This window comes from Gossypium arboreum, chromosome 11 (genome assembly GCF_025698485.1).
Source record: "Gossypium arboreum isolate Shixiya-1 chromosome 11, ASM2569848v2, whole genome shotgun sequence".
Classification (NCBI taxonomy): Eukaryota; Viridiplantae; Streptophyta; class Magnoliopsida; order Malvales; family Malvaceae; genus Gossypium; species Gossypium arboreum.
Window position 1 is genome coordinate 109787954 of NC_069080.1, and position 21441 is coordinate 109809394.

Consider the following 21441-nt stretch of genomic DNA (forward strand, 5'->3'; position numbering starts at 1 on the left):
CCAATTTTGCTCGTTCCTTGCATGAGGAATTTAGACTTCTTAATTTGCTCAACCGGCCCATATTGCCAAGACAACCGCGAGAGGAGCGCTGGTGTGCGCCAAGCATGGGGACTGTGAAGATACATGTGGACGCGGCTTGGGATGTGGAATCACGGGAGGCTGATATTGGTTGTGTAGCACGCCACAAGGATAGCTTGGTCTTAAAGGCCTTGCGCGGCATGTTTCCTCATGTTGGGACGCATATTGGGGCTTGAATATGCGCAGGCTATGAACTTTATAAATATTGTTATTGAATCTGACTCTTGCTTTGTTATTTCGAAATTTTTTCATGATACTTTGGACTTCACTCATTTGGGTCAATTTGTTTCTAAGGCCCGTATTTTGTATTCGAATTTTGATTCTTTAGATTTTCATTTTGTTAATAGGGCAGGTAATAATGTTGCCGATAGGAGTATTCGCATGGGCTTATTATATGTACATAAGACCTGTTTTGGTGTGAATTGCCCCCATAGGCTCCACGATCTTATTATTGCAAACACCTTATGATGAATGAAACTGCCGCAAGCCTTTATCCATACAACTGCATATAGAAGTAAGTTCCAGCCCATTTTTTTTTCCTTTTTTTAACATAATAACATTATGGGTAAATTTTAATTCCAATCCCTCTATTTTTAGATTATAAAAATAGTTAAATTTCAATTTGATCTCTACATTTCACTCAAATTTGAGATTTAATCTATATACTTTAATTCTGACATGATTTGATGATGCCTCAACTTTTATTATGCCATTAGTTTGTCTAAATACTTTATTCTAATTAAAACGATGATGTGAATTTTTAAGAATCGTTAGCACCGTTAAAATTCTTTATTAAATTCAAGTTTATTACAATGTTATTTTTTTTTGTTACATGGATATCAAGTTTATTTTAAGGCTGCTTGTGGAATAAAACAACACTCTTTACTAATTTACCAAACAATTTTCTAATATAAATTCAACACTTATAAAATGTAGCAGTAAAAATTTACTACTTAATTTTTCGATTTATCAAACACATCCTAAGTAAGAAATATGGAGGAGGAGATGTACCTACAGTACAAACAAATTGTTATATAGTGACAATTCAATAGCTGTCACTAAAAATAAAAGTTCAATTGATATAGGTCTAGAAACCCTATACCAACGGTCAAAAATGCTATTTTGACAAAAAAAATAACTGTTAGTACATGTAACGTCAGTATAGACTTTGTAAAATAAAAAATTTGATAGCCGAAATTTGTCTAAATTTCTGTACTGACGGTCCAAATTTAGCAAAAGCAAAAATTGTCAATATAAATACCGTACCTTATAGTTGATTTGCTAATACCTATACCAACATTTCATTCCATTGGTATAGGTTTCAAGTATCAAGGTGCATGCTTAACATATAGCGATGTTAGTAACTATCAGTAAAGAGTCATATAAGTGAATTTACAATTATCTCTTTCGATTTATATTAACAGTATAAACTGTCAATAAGTGTTCTATGAATGGAATCTCCAATTTGCCCTTAAACATATAGTGATAGTCTTAATCGCAATAAAGGTTTTTATTAACATAAATTTACCATCTTATAAAATCCAATTACTAATATTTTGATTTGTCTATAATATTAATTGATATCTTCCAGCTCAAAGTCTCTAAATAATTCTCTCTTAATAATAATAAAAATAATAATAAAGCTCAAAAACAACGACAGCAACATACTAGCTTAGATAATATCAATTTTGTTTGCCCCAGCCAAATTTTGTTAAAAGCAAAGCTTAAAGAGCATAGGATTTCTCTAGGAACAAGTTAAAAGAAATGCTTAAAGATGCAAACAAAAGCTTACATACATGATATTGAAATTCATCAAGATATATATGAAAGTCAGTTATGCAATCGCACATTTGGGTGTTTATCAGGACTTGCTTACGTACAGGTTTCAAAATCAAACAGTACCAATGGAAAATATAACAAATCTAGGATGACCATTTTTTATTAATCCAAGTTAATAAAATATAGCGTTCATTCTGTCATGTAGTACCTAACAAAACTAATAAGCCATTAGCGGACAAAAAAGGCTTTTTGTACAATGGATAATGGAGACACTACATCAAAACAGGTTTTTAGCAGCCTTTTTTGCAGCGTTTTAATAAAAAACGCCACTAAAAACAAGCATTAGCGGCGCTTTTAAAAAACGCTGCTATAGGTTGACAATTAGCGGCGCTTTTAGAAAAAATGCCACTTTAGGTTGAACATTAAAGCGCCGCAAAACAATAAACTCATCGTCTTTGTTTTTTGTTGAGATTTAGTGGCTTTAGCAGCGCTTCTTAAAAATGCCGCTAATGCTGACTTATAGCGGCCTTCTTTTAAAAAGCGCCGCAAAAAATCAATCTACCGAAAAAAACTAAACACAACGGCGTAGTTTTTTAGCTTTAGTTGCTTTAGCGGCGCCTTCTTGCAAAGCGTCGCTATAGATCGATCTTTTGCGGCACTTTTTTGAAAAACACCGCTATAAGTCAGCATTAGCGGCGTTTTAAGAAGCGCCGCTAAATGTATAATCTATTTTAATTGAATATTTAAATTCTTAAAAAATAATGACACTTAGAATAATTTTAAAAGTAAAAACATAGGAAAATATTTATTAAAATACTATTATTTAAAATAATTTTAAAGTTTATTGGTATATGACTAATTGTTTTTTATTTATATATTAAATATTTTCTTATATAATTTTAAAAGAGATAGTATTAATTTTAAAATATTGAATAATTATCATTATAGTTTAGTGTTTATGATTTGGGGTATATGGTTCAATTTTTAAGGTTTAGGAGTTACTATTTTAAGGGTTATGAATTATGTAATTTAAGGTACTTTAGGGTTTAATAGTTGGAGTTTAAGATTTAGGGGTTAGGGGTTAAGAATTAGGGGTTAGGAGATAAGGATTAGGGGTTATGGGATAAGGATTAGGGGTTAGGGGTTAGGGGTTAAGGGTTAAGAGTTTATGATTTAGGGGTTATAGTCTAAGGTATATGTATTGTGATTTAGGGTCTCGAGTTTAGGGTTTAGGGTTTAAGGACTAGTTAGGGTTAGAGGTTTAGGATTTTGATTAATTATCATTTTTAATTTATATATTAAACGATTTCTTATATAATTGTAAAGAGATAATATTAATCTTAATATATTATAAAATTATATATGATTATAATTTAAATTATTTCGAGAGATAATAGATAAACTTTATATATATTAAATGGTTTAGGATTTGAGGTTTACGTGAAATTTGTTAAATGATGAAATTTTATACAATCAATTAATGATTTTATATATTTAAAAACATTTAGTCTAGACCATTTGAAATTTTGATAATTATCGAATTTAAAAAAACATTGATAAATAAATAAATAAAGTAACAAAATTTGATATGGATAGGTAACTATATCTACTTAATAACATTATAAACACATAAAACCCAAATTATATTAGAAATTAAAATATAAGGATTAAATATTAAGCATATTTAAAAGATAAAAACTGAAAATTATCTACTTAGTAAAATGTAAAAAAAAAAGAAGATTAGTATGTACCATATATCGACAAGAGATAAATCTTTTAAACTTTAATTCATAATATTAGGATTAAATTATACCTAATTATCATCATATTAACATTTATCATCATTAGTATTAATAATTAAAATCATTAATCTAAAGAATTAATTGAATGAAGAATTCAATTCAAATTAATTCCTCTACACTTAATTTATATAAGTGAAATTTAAACTTAAAGTTTCAAAGTTATCATGCAATAGAGATATATTATGAAATATTGACTATCATAAGTTAATTATTTTGGCTACCAAATTATAACAAATAAAAATAAAATATAAAAATTAAGAGATTAGTGGCGTTTTTCCAAAAAATGCCGCAAAAAAATAGTATAGTTTAAAGAAAATGGCGTCGTTTTAGTTGGATATTTAGGGGATTAGCAACGTTTTTCTAAAAACATCGCAAAAAAGTTTATAGTTTAACAGAACGGCGTCATTTTAGTTGGATAGGGGATTAGTGGCGCTTATAAAAAATGCCGCAAAAAGAATTAAAGTTTATGGAAACGACGTCGTTTTAGTTGAATATATAGGGGATTAGTGGCGTTTTTTGAACGCTGCAAAAAACATTAATGCTTAAAGAAAACGGCGTCGTTTTTGTTGGAGATTAACGGCGCTTTCTTAGAAACACCACAATAGATAGCTTTTAGTGGCGCGTTTCTAAAGCGCCGCAAACGGTCAAAATACTTTTGCCGAAATGGTGTCGTTTTAATTTGTTAAATTTCATTTCTTTCATGCCCGACAGCCTTAGGCTTTTCCCCCAAAACACCAAATCAGTTTTCCCCTAAATTCACATAAATGGTGTCATTTTTTCCACCCTTTTATCCCCAAAAACATACCTAAAAAGTTTAAGTGTTTTCCCCCTAAAATTTTCCCCCTAACCCTAAATTTTTAGCAAATCCAAACCCAACCCATCTCTCCATCGCCGGACCCGACCATCTGTTGCATCGCCATCGACTCGACCATCTGCTGCGTCACCGTTGCACTCCTCTGCTGCAACTAATCAGTAAGTCAAAACCCTCACTCAGCTATTTCACCCATCTTCTTCTCGGTTCTCATTTTATTGGTTTGATGCTTTCCAATTTTTGTAACAGGGAATTGAAACACAGGTTAGAGAAATTCTTGGTGAAGGAATTCACAATCTTCTGCAGCGACTTCACTGCTACTTCATCATCATATTTACTTTCGGACCTTGAATAGAAGAAAAGGGAAGAAGGGAAAGATAAAGGTGCGCTTTTTGGATTATTTCTTCTTGTGTACCATAAAGACTTGCTTTTTTGTTCATCTTTCGTATATGTTCTCGTTTTTGTTTTGCTACTTAAATGACTTAATATATATATGATTTGTTATTGTATCGAGATGGACATAGTAAAATCTGAGAAATTGAATAAAGATTTTTACTAATCTTGGCAATTTGGTTTACGCTTTGTACATTCCCATCAACTTTATTCGAAATGAATCTACGTGATATATTGATATATTTTTACTTGTATGGTCTTTGAAGCTTGCATTAGCATAAAGCATGATAATTTCTATACAATTTTACATTTGATTTTGAAGCGATATCATTTGCAATTATGGCAAGTATGTTAAAAAGCCTTAATCTCAAATTGTAACCAATGAGTTTAGTATTTGTCTTGATATAAATGAGTTCACACTTTCCAATTTTACCTTCGATGGTATAATCTGTGATATGAACTTATTCTAACCTTCTAAGTTTTTCAAAGTCTTGGATGATGTAAAAGTATGATGAAATTTTGTGTGCAAGGAAGGGAACCTATATTTGTTAGTAGGTTAAAATATGCTGCAATTCCTTGGAATTTAATCTTTCTATTTTTATTTCTAAGTATGATGTTTGTTGTTTTTGTGCTTGTCTAATCTTGATGTTCTCCTAGTGCCATAGGAGTTTAATGCTTTACTGCTTATTGTGCACCTATTGTGTCTGGGTCATTAAATCTTTGCTCAACGGCTTGAGTTGACAGAAGCTCAAGAAAGTTCGTTGTATTTGGCAAAAATCAGTGTATTTGGGCTACAAATAAACATAAAATTGGGCCAAACAAATAAAAAATAATATAATAACCCAAAACATTATATAAAACCCTTTTAGGTGGTTTTTAATTGATTTAACTACTTATTTCTGGTTTTTTTAATGCTTACGAGCGATTCAATGTTAATCTAATTTAATGGTAGTTGTTGTCGTGTTGGACAAATCGATTTCAATTGGTATGTAGTGTTTTATAATTGGTAAAAATAATTTCTATATTTTATAATACATATTTAAAATTTTATCTATATATTTTAATATGATTCATACTAAATCAAAGCATACATGTAGTAAATTTCACTTGGAAAAAAATCAGATAAATGAATAATTGAAAAGGATAGAAATATAAAATAAATAAAAAATATAAATTTTTATTTTTATCTTTTTTTATAAAGTTGAAAAATTAAAAACATAATATTTAAAAGGGTAAATTACACCAACAGTCACTCAACTTTGGGGTAGCTGGCAAAACAGTCACCTTAATTTCATTTCAGTCACTCAACTTTGAAAAAGTGATAAAACAGTCCTTTCCGTCACAGACGTCACGGTAAAGTGACATGACAGATGACAGTCTCCAGTTGGCCGGTTACCACCAATTTAATAGCCCTATCAGCACCAATTTAGGGTTTAAAAAGAGAAAAAAAAGAAAAAAAGAAGAAAAAGAAGAAGAATAAGAAAAAGAAGAAGAGGAGAAGAAAAAGAAGAAGAAGAGAAAAAATAGAGATGTATCCAGTTTTCCAATCAACGGCAATCGTCGCTGTTGCCAATAACTTCCCCTACGTGAGTCTTGAAACTGATATCCGCCTAATTCGACCCTCTCCTCGCTAAAGAAATCTTCGATGTTGCCACCACCCAACCCAGTTTTTGTCATTCTTACTCTTCCTTCCTCATCCTCATTCTCAAACTCGGTGGTTCCAAGCACTTCTATCTTGTCAACAACCTTCTCGTTCGTCTCAAATCCGATCAAAATCTATGTCGACTCTCTTTTCTTACCTCATCAAAATCTATGCTGAAGCTGATTTATCCCAGAAAGCTCTCAATGTGTTCTACAAAATGCTTGAATTCAATGTTAAGCCTTTACCCAAACACTTAAATCATATCCTCGAGCTGGTTGTTTCTCATCGTGACTTCATCATGCCTATTTTTAACCTTTTCAAGATTGCCTATAAATACGGTGTTTTCCCCAATACCAAATCTTACAACATTTTGATGGGTGCATTTTGTTTGAACGGGGACTTAAGTATTGCGTACAAACTGTTCAAAAAAATGTTTGAGAGAGGTGTTATGCCTGATGTCGAGTCTTATAGGATATTAATGCAAGGAGTATGCAAGAAGAGTCAAGTGAATAGAGCTGTAGATTTGTTAGAAGATATGTTGAATAAAAGATTTGTACCAGATTCATTGAGTTATACTACTTTGTTGAATAGTTTGTGTAGGAAGAAGAAGCTTAGAAAAGGAAGAGCTATGGATGCTGTTAAGGTTTTTGCATAGCCATTACAGTGGAAGAAATCATATCAATTGTTAAGAAATTTTATATTTCAAGATAACTTTAAGCTTGGATATCAATGGTATCGCCCTTGTTTATACCACTGCAACTTTAGCTGCTGCTACGACAAGTTGCCTGCTTGTCATCACTTTTTTCTTGGTTGTGTTACTTGGGTAAATTATACCATCAGTGGCCAATGACAAGAGACGAATTTTAGGTCAACAGAGAATCATTATTAGCCAACCAAACAAGAGCGTTATTTCTAGATGTGCTGTAATACCAAACAGAGAAAGTGCAGAGATTTGTAGAAGAACTCATTGACTTAAACCCAGCAGCGAAGACTTTGTTTCAACAGATAAGAATTTTTTTTTGAGATGGAGTCCATGGGAAATTCAAGAAATTGAAATATCGATATTGCCGGGACAACAATGGTGGAAGGTTACAAAGGAAGAGGCAAAGAATCAGACCCGGCCAAATTTAAGCAAAGAAGATTTTTTTTACAATCTCTTCTTTTTCTTCTTCTTCTTCTTCTTCTTCTTCTTCTTCTTCTCTGTTATTAACATTATTTTTTTTTCAATTTTTTCTTAAATTGGGTGGGTTTTACTGTGTACATCCAACGTGGCAAGTTAACTTGCCACATCAGCTGGTTAACTTGCCACATCAGCAGTCCCGTGAACCCCCTAATGGAAATTGTTAATCGGTGACTGTTTTGTCACTTTTTTATAACGTTAGTGACTGTTTTGTTATTTTTTAAAAGTTGAGTGACTGATATGAAACCTAGGTGACTGTTTTGTTAGCTACCCCAAAGTTGAGTGACAATTAGTGTAATTTACCCTATTTAAAAATTTGCATAATTTTAAGTTAGTTTACATCTCTTTCTCATTTTCTTTTCTTTAACTTTTTTTTCTTATCAAATACGTTCAAAATTTATTTTTTTTACAACTTTTTCACCTTTAATGCTTTAGTGCTTATTGTGCACCTGTTGTGGATGTTTGTTTATGCATTGCTCTTAATGTTATTAGCTATGTATCACCACTGGTAACAATTCTAAATTTGACCTTGAGTGCATTAAATTTAATTGGACTCGATAATTGTTTTAGTTGCATTTTGGTTTCACCCCTATGTTATCATGGCATGGACTTAGTATTTTAGAACTATAATTAATAATGTGTACCAGTGATGTCCTGATGAGAGGAAGAAAGAAGAAAATACATTAATGGATCATGTTTTTAACTTATTTAATTCTTCTTTATCCTTAGATTATTTTCTAATTTCATGGTTGTTCATTGTTTGCAGGTGTAATTTAACTTGTTGGAATCGACGCTACCATCCAATTTACAATCTGTAAGAGGTATGTATGTTTAGTATAGGCTAAATCTTTATTTGATGTCTCTCCATTGAAATCTGACATGTATTCCATTAGGTATATACCTTTCTCGGCATTGAGATTAAAATTGACAGTTTCTAGATATCACACACATGTTTGCACATGTAAACCAACTTCCACTTCATTTGCCTCGCTTCGCTTGGGGATCTTTGCTACTGGTTCCAATGCGTATGCTCTTACTTGCATTAATAGTGTAAAAGGGATCATTTCTGCTCAATTTGAAACCTTTTAATAATATTATACCTCTACATGTATGCTTGCCACGTGAATTTTTTCTACCCTATTTTTGTAATTTTTGATTTAATATTTCTATATTTCTATCACGATTTTTAATAAATTAAATATTCCCATACGTTTTATCACAAATATTATCGTCCGTTTTATCATTTAAGTTAAACTTTTTATTCAAAATAAATCATAGCTTTTAAGCTAAATACGGATTTTCACACTATGCTTTAACATGTACTTAAGAAAAGATGACTTGTAAAACATAAATTTAGATTAATAAAAGTAAAAGACATGTCTATATTAAAGCAAAAGACATGTTATTTTAATTATTATAATTTGGATTAATTTATGTAAATATTATTTATTTAATATAATTTGGATTAATTTATTTAAATATTATTTAATTAATATAATTTGGATTAATTTATTTAAATATATAAAATTTATCTTGCATAAATTATTAATGTGCAAAATTATAAGATTTTAAAATATATATACTTGAATACATCACTAGTACTTAAAATATATAATTGAACTTACATAACTCACATAACTTACATAACTTATATAACTCACATAACTTACATAACTTATATAACTCACATAACTTATATAACTCACATAACTTACATAACTCACATAACTTACATAACTCACATAACTCACATAACTCACATAACTTACATAACTTACATAATACATAAGTAGGTATCATATCATAACTTACATAACTTAATTATACTTATAAATAAACAACTTACTCGTGTAATTTATTGTCAAGTTTAGACTGCAAGAACTACGACATGGATAGGAGTTCGATGAAATTGTCAAGGGTAAGCAATGCCTATCGAAATGGAGTACAAACTTTTCTAAATTTTTCATTTCAAAATGCAAGCCAAGAGAAAATGATTCCTTGCCCGTGTAAGAAGTGTGGCAACATCAATTGGCATTTTCGTGAAGTTGTTTACGAACATCTAATTGTTGATGGTTTTATTCGGGGGTATAAAAAATAGATTTTCCATGGAGAGTGTACATCTAGTGGAACTTCTTCAACGATTAATCTCACTTATCCTGATACTGATTACCACCAGTATGTTAGACAAGACGACATGGAAGGTATGTTGCGGGATGCATTTAATATGCATAGTCATGGTGAGAAATCGTTTCCACCTGACTTTATTACATCCGATGATTGTGATATTGGTGAAAATGTTTTTTGCGAAACGGGAACAAGTTCACCTGATGAGGAGCCAAATGAAGAAGCGGCGAAGTTCTACAATTTACTTAATGACATGAACGAAGAACTTTACGAGGGACCAAAATATTCGAAATTGTCCTTCTGCATTCGTCTATTTCACTTAAAATGTTTGGGAGGGTGGACCGGAAACTCTTTTACAATGCTGCTAAAGTTTCTGAGAGAGATGTTTTCGTTTGCAAAAACCCCCAGTTCTGTCAAGATATGAAGAGACTAATAAAAGATTTGGGCATTGGGTATGATAAATTTCATAGTTGCCCAAATGACTGCATGTTGTATTGGGGTGATCAAAAGAATCAACAGTTTTGTCATGTTTATGGTAAGTCTCGTTAGATGAATGGAAATACAAAAGATGTAAATGCGGATGAAGGTGGGGCACAGTTAAGAAAGAAGCCAGTCAAGGTTTTTGCGATATTTTCCCCTAATACCAAGACTTCAAAGGCTTTTCATGTTGTCAAAGATGGCCGATTCTATGAGGTGGCATAATGATCAACGAACTGATGATGAATTATTAAAGCATCCTGCTGATTCTTTAGCTTGGAAATCGTTTGATAGTAAATTTTCGAGCTTTGCAAGCGATCCTCGGAATGTTAGGCTTGGGCTAGCAGCTGATGGCTTTAATCCTTTTAAAATCATGAGTACTTCGTACAGTACTTGGCCTGTAGTGCTTGTTTCTTACAATTTGCCTCATTGGATTTGCATGAAGCAATCTTCATTTATTTTATCAATGATTATCCCTGGAGAGAACGGTCCTGGAAATGATATTGACATCTATTTGCAGCCATTTATTGAAAAGTTAAAACAGTTATGGTCGAGTGTTGAGATATATGATGTATTGAGAAAGGAGAACTTTAATTTACATGCAGTTTTGTTATGGACAATTAATGATTTCTCGGCTTATGCTAATTTATCGAGTTGGAGTACTAAAAGACGTTATGTCTATCCTTGTTGTGCTGCGCAAACTTGTTCGAAGTGGTTGTATAATGGGAAAAAGTTCTCTTAAATGGGCCATCGTCGGTGGTTAGATGGAAATCATAAATTTAGATTTCAGAGGACTCTATTTGATCTTGAAGAGTCGAGAGGAGCTCTGAAAGACCGTTGGATCTGAAATCTTGTTTATGTTAAAAGATATCAACTTTAGTTATGGGAAAATGAATCAACCACCTAACATGCAAACAAAGAGAAGATCGAGGGATGAATCTGATGATGAATCTGATGATGAATCTGACAAAGAGGATAATCCTAATGAGGTGGACTTGTGGAAAAAAAGGAGTATTTTTTTTTTAGTTGCCTTATTGGGAGCACAACATTTTACGCCATAATCTTGATGTCATGCATATTGAGAAGAATGTCTGCGAAAACATAATTGGGACAATTTTGAATGTCGATGGAAAATCAAAAGACAATCTTCAGAGTCGACTTGATTTAGTTGACATGAGAATTCGGCGTGATCTTCATCCTCAAGTACTTCCGAATAGAAAATATCGGTTACCACCTTCATTTTTTCAATGTCAAAGAAAGAGAAAGAAGTGTTCTGCATGGTGTTGAAGGATATAAAAGTCCCAAATGCGTATGCGTCAAATATATCTTGATGTGTGAGTCTTAAAGATTGAAGATTATATTCATTAAAATCACATGATTGCCACATCTTGATGCAAGATTTACTCCCAGTTGCTTTACGGTGCTGTATGTCAAAAAATGTGACGTCCTGTATAATTGAACTATCCAATATAATGAAAGCTATTTGTGGCAAAGTTTTGGATGTTGAAGAACTTGAGAAAGTACAGGATCGAGCTGCTTTGACTTTATGCAATTTGGAGAAGATCTTTCCACCTTCCTTCTTCACTATTATGGTGTACTTGGTAATCCATCTCCCTCACAAAGCAATACTTGGTGGACCGGTTTTTTATCGATGGATGTATCCTATAGAAAAGTGCTAATTTGTTTGTCAAGTATTCATTCATTCACCTCTATACATTTAGTTGCAGCTTTTGATAAATATTATATATCGTGTTTAGGTTCCTAAGCAAATTAAAGTCTTATTGTCGCAATAAGCGTTATCCAGAAGGATCAATTGTTGAAGGCTACTTGGCAGAGGAATACATGACCTTTTGTTCTAGATATTTAGAAGATGTTGAAACACGATTGAATAGACCAAGTAGAAATGCTGGGCTCAATGATCATAACTTGGTCGAAACTTATTTATTCCAAAGTTATGGAAAACCAATCGGCAAAGTTGAAATTGCAGAATTAGATGATATATCGTGGATACAAGCACATCGATATGTACTTTTTCACCACAATTCAATTGAACCATTACACAAGTAAGTTCTAAAATTTCCTCACATATTCGTCGTTTTGATTTGTTTATCTTCTAACCAATTAAACTTGTTTTTAACATATTGAGTACAAACAAATTTTGAGATCTCGTGCACCCTCTCGAAGATTACAACATCGAGAGATTAATAAGTTATTCACAGAATCCTTTCATGAATGGTTAAGTCAAACGGTATGTAACTGAAGTTAATAAGTTTTTACATAATACATTTATAATTACTCAATTTACTTTCGATTCAATAGGTTTGGAGTCGGAAGGACATCAATGACGAAGTTAAATGGCTTTCCCAAGGTCCGAACAGAGTAATAAAAAGATATAGTGCCTTCCTTATCAATGGATACAGATTTCATACAAAATATCGCGAGAGAATTAGGAGAACTCAAAATTGTGGAATAGTTGTTAATTCTTCAATTACAAGTTATGCTAGTGCTAGGGACAGTAATCCGGTTGAGGCTAATGTGGATTATTGCGGACTTCTTACAGACATTATTGAGTTGGATTACTATGGCAGATGGAAAGTTGTCTTATTTCGGTGTGATTGGGTTGATGTTAATACTGCTCGCGGAATTAAAAAAGATCAATTTGGTTTTACAATGGTTAATTTCTCTCGCTTGATTCACACTGGACAACAATTGATGGACGAGCCATATGTATTTTCCTCTCAAGTGAAACAAGTTTTTTATTCGAAAGATCCAACTGATGAGGGTTGGTATGTTGTACTCCGGAACACCCCTAGAGACTTGTTTGACATGGGTAATGGAAGTAGATATGACATCGTCGAAAGATCAGAAACATTACCTTTTCCAGAACAAAATTTAGATGCAAATATCCCTAGTACTAGTACACAACATCAATGGGTTCGACATGATGTGGATGAAGATATTTACGAATAATGATGTAGTAAGATTTTATGATTTTTTAATTATATGTAATATTATAATTTTAATCTTGGTCATGTTATATAATTTAACTATTTTACATGTACTATTATTGTTGTAATTTGTTACTAAAATTTCAATCATTTTATGTGTATTGCAGGAAAAATGCGTGGAAGAAGATTACGAGATTTAAGTATTGTCCAGAATACTCCAAATTCAGAAGAAGCAAATAGTGAACAGCAGACAGTTGTTGGATCTTCGAATGTACCGGAGACACTTGACGAGCCTGCAAAATTTCAAAGTAATGTTAAATTTATTTTACATGTGTGTTGACTTTTATTACTAATTTATTTTTCAATTTGTAACGCCCCAATTTTCAGGAATCCTGTGACTGTTGGCATAGGTTTAATTATGTTAGTGGGCCTCTAGAAGGCCCAAGCTTAAGATAGAACCCGGCAATTTTAGTTAATTTTTGTTCCATAAGAAAAAAGGGGTGAAATTATGAAATAGGACCTATGTGAAAATGTTTGAAAATGCTATAGGCTAAATTGAAGTGGCCAAATAAATAGGAGTGCAAAATAGGAGGATTTGCATGACAAACCTCCCATTTTACATGAAGTGGCCAACCATCATGTTGTTGTAGACAAAATGTACACTTGATATCCATAATTTATGGTACAAATTGATACAAATTGATAATAGGTTAGGTAAATGTTCCATGATAATGGGTTAGGTAAATGTTTCATGATAATAGGTTAGGTAAATGTTCCATGATAATGGGTTAGGTAAATGTTTCATGATAATGGGTTAGGTAAATGTTTCATGATAAGAATTTCATGTCTTTTGTATTAAAGAATTAAATGGATGAAATATGAAGTTTTATTAAAAGAAAAAGGGTGAAAAGAACAAAGTTTTGTCCATCTTTGTTCATCATAGCTGAAAGTTAGAGAAGAGAAAGGAGAGGAGAAAGCTCTTGAGTATTCGGTCATTAGGAGGAGGAAAATTGAAGGTAAGTTCTTGGTACCTTGCTTCTATTTTGAGGTTCATGAGTTCTTCTTGATTCTACCTTAACTCTTGAAGTATATTTTGATTTTTAGTTGTGTTGTGAGCATTTAGTCATGAATTAAAATGAAGGAAATGGTTGTTGTTTCATGTTCTTTTGATGAAAATGGAAGATAAGTGAAGTTGAGCAAAACAAATGAGCATGCATGTGCCTTAGATGTTAAAGGAAAAATCAGCTAACATGTTGTGCTTTAAAATGATGAAATGGAGATTATACTTAAGTAAAATCATAGATATGTGATGATTGATTGGTGATATACATGTTCAAATAACATGCATGCAAGGTATGTGTGAAAGAGTGATTTGGTAATAAATCTGCTTGGAACAGCAGCAGTAACGTGACTTTGGAAAATCACCATAAATTGTGGGAGAAGAATTAGAAGCTGAATAAATTATGTAATTAAAGCTTATTGAGTCTAGTTTCTAATGAAATAAACAAGAACATATTTCGAATTCTGTACAATGAGAAATTTGATTCGTAATGAAGGGTGGTCAAATTAGTCAAACAGTGAAACATGGGAAACTTTGAGAAAATTCTGGTATTGATTGGCTAAACCAAAATTCTGAAAATTTTATGGATAGAAGATATATGAGTCTATTTTCAGGAAAATTAACGGAACTTAATTTGGAGTTTCGTAGCTCCAGTTATAAATGATTTAGTGACTGTTACTCAGGAAGACAGCTTGCAGTGAAATTATGATTATGTGGTAAACATTAACAAAAATTTGTTAATGAGTTGCTTATTGATTTCTTATAAGCTTACTATGATCTGTAGGTGTGGTTGGCCGAATATTGTAAGGGGTTAATATGTAGTTTGTATTTGAATAGTTAGATTAACGTGTTAGTAATCCAATTGTAGGCTGTTCGTGTGTGGATCTCGTCAACATATCGTCGCAAACAGGTGTGTAACTAACACCCTCTTTCTTAGTCTAGATCGGCAAAAGTCGAAAAGGCGAAATGCCGAAAACCTGTATTTTGTAGATTTGCGAGTGTACGAATGCTCGTGAGGTAAATCGATTAATGTTTTTGGTAAGTTACAATGTTTGGACTGCAAAGTGCATGATTTCTGTGCCCTCAATATTTTTGGGCTTAATGGGCCAAAATTGGAATGATAGGCCAACGGGCCCAATTCGTAAGAACCCTCGGTACGTGATTCTGTTAGTACGTGAAAAGTAAGAATATGCATGAAAAACCCTAAAATAGATAAATTACTGAAATACCTTTAAAAGTGAAAAATTTACAGTTTTACCCCTAGGAGATAAATTACCGAAATACCCCTAGGGTTAAATTGACTTAAATGCATGTTTGACTGTTGTTATTTACTGCATGCCATGTTATTATTATCTAATGCATGGGACTGGGATATTGACGGAGGAAGTACTGAAAGTGGCTTGTCCACGTACTGGAGGCTTTGCCTCAATTTACTGTTAACTGAGCAGTAATGCTGCAACTGTGGAGTGTTGGGCTGGGTGGGTTGAGTTATTCCCCACATGGAGTGTATGGCTGGTACGGGTGGAGTGTAGTGGTTGGTGGGTTGAGTAGTCTCCCCAAATGGGCTTGCATATGTTTACTGATGTTGCATGTATTTTGAAATGGGCCTATGGGCCATACTCATTATCTGAATAAGGGCTAAGGCCCGTTTATTATGTCTGAAAAGGGCTCGCCCAAGACCACTGTTACCCAAATGGGCTTGCATATGTTTACCGATGTTGCATGTATTTTGAAATGGGCCTATGGGCCATCATTATCTGAATAAGGGCTAAGGCCCGGTTTATTCGATCTGAAAAGGGCTCGCCCAGATACCACTGCACTGAATGGGCTTAGGCCAATAGGCTTGAGCTGACTTGGGCTTTGAATGGGTTTTCCTTACACACTGAGTTTCCCCAAACTCACCCCTTTTATTTTCATCCACGCAGGAAATCCCCAACCATAGTGGGCTTGGAGCTGTGAGGGAATTCGGAGTGGCCACCCGTTCTGAAAGTTTGATTTTCTTCTGGTGAACTGGACATCCTTTTATTTACGTTTGAAGTTTTTGGGCTTTTAAATGTAATAAGGCCACTTAGTTATTTTTGATGGTTTTAATATGTATTACTAAGATAGGTAATACTTATTTTAACTGTTGAAATTGGATAGCTTTAGGGCGCGTTTTCAAAAACAACAATTGATTTCAAAATAACACGACAACAAGCAAAGCTTCCGCAATAAAAGTATTTTCCAAAATTAATCACTTTTCCTAAAAATGACTTAATCAAATCGGTTTTCCTAGAAATATCCATGACGTTAAGGTGTGGCAATGGTAGTATGCATGTCTAGGATTGGATCTGAAGGGAGCTTGGTACTTAAGCAATCCGATGGACTCACCACCTCTTTTTCGGTTTCCTACCTGGTGCACAGCTTCCATTCACTTTAACCCTTAATGAATTAATCTTTTGAACATCAAGTACGATTTTCTGGACTTAGAATGGAATTTTTTTTTAACGTTTTTGATGTGGCATGCCAGATCCGGCCTTAACGTCTGGGTCGGGTTTGGGGTGCTACACAATTTTAATATAATAATATATCATTTTTTAGCTGAAAGTGGTGGGACGCGCAGAGGTTGAGGACGTACGCTACTTAAAGATTTATACGAATTAAATCTTGTCGAGCGTGTCAAAGTAAGTAGAAACAATCATGGTCAGCCTGTTGGATTTGCAGCTCGACTTTTGGAAGGATATTTGGGCATTATAGCACGAAATGCTAATATGTTGCCCATTAACTACGAATCATGGCATCACATGCCTGATAGCAACAAAAATCAAGCTCTCGATAATATTAAGGTAACAAAACGTTAAAGTAATTTATAATACTTCGGTTTAACTTTCATTTATATTTACATTCTAAACTTGTGTTTTTTAGGAGAGATTTGCTTTAGAGGTCTCCGATGACTATATCAAGAAGGCATTGGGTAAAAAATGGAGAGACCATAAAACCACTTTGAAAAAACTATATTTTAAGAAAGACATAAGCCTCGAGGAAAAATTGAGAAATGTCCCGCCAGGAATGCTGAGGTACCAATGGGAAGATGCGTTTAGATTCTGGAATTCAAAGAAAAGAGAGATATTACGTATTTCCAAACTCTTATATATAGTGTTTACTATATACGTAATAATAATTTCATTATGTAGGACCGTGAGCGAGTTGGAACAAGTAGCAGGCAAAAACAAAAATTCACGCATTACCGGCGGTCGAGAAGTTTTGCTTCAGAATGAGGCCGAGGTATTATGAATTTATTAATTCATCAAATATTAATGACTTTCTACTATTAAATAATATTTTACTACTATATTGTAGGAAGTCTCGTCAGTCAAAAGTTGGTCGCCTTGACTTTTTGAGATTACGATAGGAAGAAAGATGGATCTCCTATGACATCCGAAGCTGGAGAAATTATGGTATATTTACTTAATAAATTTTGATTTATTATAAATATTTATAATGTTTAATTATAATGGTTTAATTCCTCATTAGTAGTTTTAAATAATGTTAAGTTATGTTGCATTCCTTTTTATTATATATTTCGTTTCTAACTCTTTAATTGATTTATTAGGAGAAACTAAAGGAGAAGAAGGTGGAGTACGAAGCGATTGCTTCAACTGATAGTTCTATTAATTTTGAAAACATTGATAATAGAATTATCACTGAAGTTTTGGGTCCTGAAAGGTACGGTCGGGTTTGATCTCAAGGATTGGTGTTACCCCGACCCAATATTTTGGATCCGGCTCCCAGCAATACATGCCTTTCGGGAGTCAAGCTCAAGCAGAAGTTCAGAGGTTAAGAGACCAGATAGCTCAGATGCAAGCGAGCATAGTTGAGTAAATTTCCGAGGTTTAAAGAAAATATGAAGAACTCAACAACAACTTAGAGCGGAGGCAGTAGAGAGGGAGGGAGCGACAAGAACTTGAGGAGGCAATGACAACAATGAGAGAGGCGAGGCGAGTAATGGCGAGAGCGAGCGAGAAAGTACGATGAGCTCCACTACTGACTTGACAAATGATGCAGATGTTTCAGAAGTCACAAAAGCCGCCATTTTAGACATTAGTTTTCTCCTTGTAAGAACGTTTTTAACATTGTCACATTTAACATTATTGTAAGAATGTTTTGAGTTATACTTAATTTATTAATTTACATTATAAATCTTTCATTGAATTTGAAGTATCATTTAGATTTAATGTTTTTTATTGTATTTTTTATGCTACATTTGTTGTTTTTGGTTGGATTTAATGCAGGAAGGGTTAGATATTGCTGAAAAATGTACATTTCAAATCTGCCAAAATTGGCGGCACTTTTTTCACAAACGCCGCTAAAAGCCATGATTTTTAGCGGCACTTTTCCCACAAACACACTTTTAGCGGCGCTTTTCCCACAAACACGCCGCTAAAAGTCTTGATCTTTTGTGGCATTTTTTTCAAATAAACGCCGCTAAATTTTGCGGCATTACCTTTAGCGGCATTTTTTGCGGCGCTTGGGAAAACGCCGCTAATAGTTTTTGCGACACTTTCTAAAACAAACGCCGCTAAAAGTCTGTTTTCTTGTAGTGAGAAAAGCAACATGGTTTTTTCCTAGGTTCTTACCACTTCTGGTGATGCACGAGTACCATCCATCCATCCCCAAAGATCCAAACTAGAACAAGGGTTTCTCTGGAAGTAAGCCACAAAGCTCAAACCCACACAATGTTTGTTTCTTTGGGCAATGAGGCAATTAGATGCATTAGGTGGTGCAACAGAAAGCATGGAACATGCATCTTGCGAGTATGGAAGAATAAAAAGAAGCCTTGATCATATGGATTTCATTGCTGGAATCTTGATAACTCCTGAACGATCCCTCTGTTTCAAGCATGAAATAAAATCCTGAAACTAAATTACAAAGACGTTTCAAGAATAAGCCAGATAAATATTTTTCGAGAAAAATGTTCAGAATAGAGCATTTGGCAACACATAATAAGATTGTTTCAAGCTGAAGCTTAGTGGACCAATTTGCTCAAGTTTGAAATTCATAGGGATTAAATTACTTTTTTTTTAAGAGAGACCAATTTACTTAATTTTGAAATTGAAAGGTATTGGAGAAATATTTTTACCATGAAAAAAGTAAGGGCCTACACAATCAAAATACAAACTCAATGAATTTTTTACATAAAACCATTGGATTAAGTTTCGAGTTTAAAGTAAATGATCTTCAATCGCCACAAGATATTACCTTTACATCTTCAAAAGTCCTTCAATGTTTGAGATTATATCTTTAACCCAGATGATTTTTTTTTTTAGAATTGCCATGTTAAATGAAATTTTAATTGATGGAATTTACCTTAAAAATAATCCCCAATGTAACAATAGTTGGGTGATACCAAAGTAGATGGATTATATTCCTAGAAATTAAAATATAATGATTAAATTTTACTTTTAGAAAAGGATTGAGACTTATGAATGTTTTAACCTTTTGAGAATATATCATAAAATCGTCAGTATCTATAAGACCTATATTGACGAATAATTTAGTCCGTCATTATAGATACTCTTATATTAACAATAATAAAATGTATTGGTATAGATTTATCATGACGGATCAATAATCCGTTATATAAACCTATTTATATTTACGGTAAAAATAAGTGTTGATATATGCCAAATAATTTGTAGTGCTAGAAGCTAGAATTTCATGGAATGGATGAAAAGAAATGAAAGTCATTAGTGAAATTCTTGAGATTTGAAAAATGTGTATTCAAGTACACATTAGAAGAAGCTAAATTTTAACTAAAGTTTTGAACTTTTTTCAAGGAAGACAGCAACACAATATATCAAACAAAGAAAAAAGGGAATTTTAAAAGTTTTTTTTTTTTGTTTTTTGTTTTTCTTAGCCAAAAGTGTGTTTGGGACAAGGATGAGAGACGAGAGTCGGTATATGTATTTTTATTAAATTATGTGGGGTGTGCCTTGCATTTATCGGAAAGTTTACAGGCACTTAAGATAACAATCAACGAACAACCAAAGAAGGTCCAAAACAAGCCCGACATCACGACGAGGAGCGTCATAATGACGCGACAATGTTTGAAACAGTGAAGTAGAGATGACGTCGCGACGAGGCGATTCTGGATGTCACAACGTCATGACGTGTTCTATTTGGCAGCTGCGTTGTAGACTTCAAGTAGGACTGCTTCTCTCAGTTGAACTCTGATTATTTCAAGGATATTTTAGTATGACTAGAACTCTAATCTTAGCCTATTTAAAAGGTCCATTGTATCCTTATTTTGAGTGGCCAAAAATTAACATGTCAATCAACAATGACTTTGTTTGAAAATGACAAGATGTAGTTGCATATGAATTTTGGTGAGAATTTCGTAGTAACTATGGAGAGAATTTTGTTCATGAGTTAGGACTTTATTTTCGAGTGTAACAACCCGATTTAGGGCCCAGTCGGAATAGTGGTCTCGAGACCACAAATTCGGAGTCGAGTAAATTATTTTATAATTTTTTTGATGTTATAGCATGATTATATGAATGCATGGAAAATTTGGTGAGTTGATTTTGACATTCGTGAGCTCAATTGAGAAAACGGACTAAATCGCTTAAAATGCAAAAGTCCTATTTTGATAGCTAAAAGTGCCAAAAAGCTAGAAAACCTAAAGTGGGGGTCTTTAAAGGGCAATTAGACCCTAAGATTATGCATGGTCGGCCATAGGAGATAATTTGGTCAAAAAGTCCAAGTTTGGTGGGTTTTGTGGCTAATTTGACTAAAATAGAAATAAAATAAAAGAAAGATGATATCATCCTATTTCCCATTTCTTCTCCATCGATTTTTCAGCCATTTTTGGGGGTTTTGAGCTTCAAAAATTTTAGCAACTTTAAGTCTTCACAAGTAAGTGATTTTAATGGCTTTTCTTGAATATTTTTTATACTTTTGAGACTCTTGAAGAATGAACTTTCAAATGAGAGTACTATTTTGTAAAATGATCAAGAGTGTAGGGCTTTGCCATGAAAGGGTTTGTAATGTTTACTGGGTTTTTATGGAAGAAATTAAGTCTTAGGCGTGTTATGAACAACTTTTGTGAAAGATATTAGCATGAAAGCACCTAAAAGAACTATATTTTATAAGTTGTAAAATAGATGTT

The 21441-nt window shown here is 33.1% G+C and overlaps 1 long non-coding RNA gene and 1 pseudogene across 1 annotated transcript; both read left to right on the forward strand.

Annotated features, from left to right (window-relative positions):
• The first annotated feature begins 2113 nt into the window (after positions 1-2113).
• LOC108471587 (pentatricopeptide repeat-containing protein At4g01400, mitochondrial-like) lies at positions 2114-7160 on the forward strand (annotated as a pseudogene).
• A 6958-nt stretch (positions 7161-14118) lies between these two features.
• On the forward strand, positions 14119-16510 carry LOC128284275 (uncharacterized). Its single transcript, XR_008274664.1, has 3 exons — positions 14119-14250; positions 15163-15204; positions 16220-16510. It is a non-coding gene; the product is annotated as an uncharacterized LOC128284275 (long non-coding RNA).
• The last annotated feature ends 4931 nt before the right edge of the window (positions 16511-21441 follow it).